Source organism: Myotis lucifugus, unplaced genomic scaffold, assembly GCF_000147115.1.
Source record: "Myotis lucifugus unplaced genomic scaffold, Myoluc2.0 scaffold_4, whole genome shotgun sequence".
Lineage (NCBI taxonomy): Eukaryota > Metazoa > Chordata > Mammalia > Chiroptera > Vespertilionidae > Myotis > Myotis lucifugus.
The window spans coordinates 21436604-21440743 of NW_005871052.1; positions in this window are offsets into that span (position 1 = coordinate 21436604).

The window sequence follows — 4140 nt, forward strand, 5'->3', positions numbered from 1 at the left end:
ATGTGGACAACAGGAGGTGAGTGAGGGTGAGGGCAGGATTGGGGGGATGAGGGCACATGGGGGGATAAGGACACATTTGTAATATTTTAATCAATAAAGGGGAAAAAATGAATCTCCATACTTCATGCCTTCTATTATCACAACCATATTACTTCTTCTAATTTAACTTGAACTTTTAACACTTAGAAGCCTCTATTTCTAATGATAACCCCCCAAAAATGATCAGCCTTCCTTAGACTGACGTTTCTGAACACATTTTAAACACACTCTCACTTTCCAGAAACACACCTTCAACAAAGTACAAGACATTACATACACTTACATACTTTATGTAATAGTGAGCCAAAGGCAGGTGAACTTAAGACTTGTCTAGCAATCAATGTTTCAGTATTTCATGTTACTTCAAAATACCTAGATATTCAATAAAATTTTAATTAAAGTTCACCAATTTAGAAAGGAATAGTTGAAGTAAGTTAAAGTGATTTGCTAAGGTTGTTACCTTCCAGAGATTTGTATTTTAAAAAATCAGCCAGACAAGAGTTCTTGGTATTTGCATTTTAAAGATCCGAGGACTTTGGTTTTATTTTATTTTTTTTTATTTTGCTGTTTATAATACTTTTTTATTCAGTTTCTTTTTTTTCCTTTATTGATTAAAGTATTACAAATGTGTCCTTATCCCCCATTGTCCTCCCACCCCCCCAATCCTGCCCTCACCCTCACCCCTTGTTGTCTGCAACAATTGCTTATGCTTATATGCATGCGTACATGTCCTTTGATTGATTTCTCCCCCTTACCCCACCTCCCCCTACTTTCCCTCTGAGGTTTGAGCATCTGATTGATGCTTCTCTGTCTCTGGATCTGTTTTTGTTCATCAGTTTATCTTGTTCATTATAATCCACAAATGAGTGAGATAATGTGATATTGATCTTTCACTGACTTATTTCACTTAGCATAATGCTAAGTTCCATCCATACTGTTGCAAATGGTAAGAGTTCCTTCTTTTTTACAGCAGCATATATGTACCAAAGTTTTTTAATCCACTCATCTGCTGATGGGCACTTAGGCTGTTTCCAAATCTTAGGTATTGTAAATTGTGCTGCTATGAACAGAGGGGTGTATATATCCTTTCTGATTGGTGGTTCTGATTTCTTGGGATATATTCCTAGGAGTGGGATTACTGGGTCAAATGGGAGCTCTATTTCTAACTTTTTGAGGAAACTCCATACTGTTTTCTACAGTGGCTGCACCAGTCTGCATTCCCACCAGCAGTGTATGAGGGTTCTTTTTTCTCAACATCCTCTCCAGCACTTGGCGTTTGTTAATTTGTTGATGATTGCCATTCTGACAGGTGTGAGATGGTACCTCATTATCTGTTTGATTTCATCTCTTGGATGATTAGTTACTTTGAGCATTTTTTCATATGCTTTTTAGCCCTTTGTATGTCCACTTTTGAAAAGTATTTAGATCCTTTCCCCAGTTTTTGATTGGATTGTTTATCTTTCTTTTGTTAAGTTGTATGTGTTCCCTATAAATTTTAGAGATTAAACCCTTATCGGATATAGCATTGGCAAACATGTTCTCTCATACAGTGGGCTCCATTGTTGTTTTGATGATGCTTCCTTTACTGTGCAGAAGATTTTTATTTTGATTTAGTCCCATTTGTTTATTTTCTCCTTAATTTCCTTTGTCCCAAGAGATGTATTGATAAAGATATTGCTATAAGATATGTCTTGTATTTTTCTTTCTATGGATTCTTCTAAGATTTTTATGGTTTCCCATCTTATGTTTAAGTCTTTTATCCATTTTTTGTTTATTTTTGTGTTTGGTGTAAGTTGGTTGTCTAGTTTCATTTTTTTGCATGTATGTGTCCAATTTCCCTAACACCATTTATTGAAGAGACTGTCTTGACTCCATTGTATGTTCTTGCCTCCTTTGTCAAATATTAATTGAGCATAATGACTTGTATAGGTTTCTGGATTCTCCATTCTGTTCCATTGGTCTATATGTCTGTCCTTGTCCCACTGCCAGGTAGTTTTGAGAACAGTGGCTTTGTATTATAGCTTGATATCTGGTATTATAATCCCTCCAACTTGGTTCATCTTTCTCAGGATTGCTGCAGCTATTTGGTGTTGTGTTTGGTTTTTTTTTTAATTCCATATACATTTTTGGAGAGTTTGTTCTAGGTCTGTGAAATCTGCCATTGGTATTTTAATGGGGATTGCATTAATATATTTTTATTGATTTCAGAGAAGAAGGGAGAGGGAGAGAGATAGAAACATCCTGATGAGAGAGAATTATTGATCACCTGCCTGCTGCACAACCTCTACTGGGGATTGAGCCCACAACTTGGGCATGTGCCCTTGACCAGAATCTAACCTGGAACCCTTAAATCTGCAGGCTGAACCTCTATCCACTGAGCCAAACTGGCCAACACATCCCCCCTTTTAAAATTGATCTTCCTTATCTATCTGTTTTATTGATTTGTTATTATTCTAATCTCTGTTGTTTTGTTCATATATCTAATTTTCTTTTCCCTTGTCCTACTCAATTTCCCTTTCTCTTTTCTTTGTTTTCACTACTCAAGTTTTTACATTTTTTTCCTCTCTTCTCTTTCTCTTTTCTTCTTTTCTGAATTTCTTAACTCGTTTCCCCTTCCTAAATTTAGGACTCTGCTCTGTACTCTCTTTTTCAATTTTTTTCTTTCTTGTCTTGTCATTTCTTTTCTCCCTCCTTTATTTTAAAGCATCGTCTTTCACCTATTCCTCTAATTCTTTAAGGTTATTTTCTGTACTTAATTTCTGCATCTATAGATTCTGCCCCCCACCCCCACCCCTTTCCATTTGCGCTCTTTGGTTTATTTGTTTTGTTGTATTTTATCCCCATATTTTTTTTTTATCTCTCCCTCCATCATTCCTGTTCTCTGTTCTCTTTCCTAATTATCTTTTCTCTGGTGGTCACAGGTTATAGGGGTCTTGTGTACATTTGTTTTCTGTTCCTTCTGTGTTGTGTCTTGTTTTCTTGTATTTTGAGCTGTTTGGTCAGCACCTCCACAATGGCTGGCATGATGTGGCAAGGAGTGAGCCACATAATTAGATACCCTCAAAGGAGACTCCATCCATGAATAGGACAATAACATTCAAGACCCAACTACATCAGGAGAACCCAAATATCTCAAATAGGGGGCCTCCCTAGAACACCCAACCCAAGAGACCTGAGAGACTGCACCACTGGGTCCCCCCCCCCCCCCATAAAAACTACTATATAAGACCAACCCCAAAAATCTGGATGGCATAGCAGTTTGATCTAATAAAGAGAAACAAATACAAAAGAACAGCAATAAATAAATAAATAAATAAAAATGGAAAGACAAAGAAACAACCTCCAAATGAAAGAAAAGGAGGAATCACCAGAAAAAGAACTAAATGAAATGGAGGCAAGTAATTTGTCAAAGAATTCAGAGTAATGGTTATAAGGATACTCAAACATATGGATGAGAAATACACACAACTCAATGAGAATTAGAAGAAACTGAATAAGAAATATACCAACATGAGTAAGAATCAAGTGGAACTTAAGAATGACATAATTGCAATAAAGAACACAATGAAAGGTTTCAACAGTAGACTAAAAAAAGCTGTGTTCCAAATCAGTGAGTTAAAAGACAAGAGGGAAAAAAACACATAAGCAAAAGAGCATCTGGGAAAAAAAATTTTAAAAGTAGGAGGATGGCCTAAGGGAGCTTTGGGAAAACATGAAAGGAAACAACATCTGCATAATAGGGGTGCCAAAAGGAGAGGATGCTAAGCAAGGAATAGAAAACCACAATACATGATCTGAAATGAAAATTTTTTTAATGGAGAGTTTTTTCTTTATTGAGAAACTTAAGACTTAGGTACATCACATAAAACCAATTTGGGGTGGGGGTCAAAACCCACAACAGGAAGAAAAAAAAAGTTAACACTGTCTGGGTAATATCAGAACCCAGAGAATATATTCTTTTAATTAAAAAAATTCTAGGTGTTTCATAATTGACCTTTGGATACAAAATGACCTATGAAATTTGCAATTTGTGGTTCTGGTATTGAGTTCCATAGGACAAGCTAGGAAATCTTCAAACATTGAGCTGAATTCCCTGAGGGG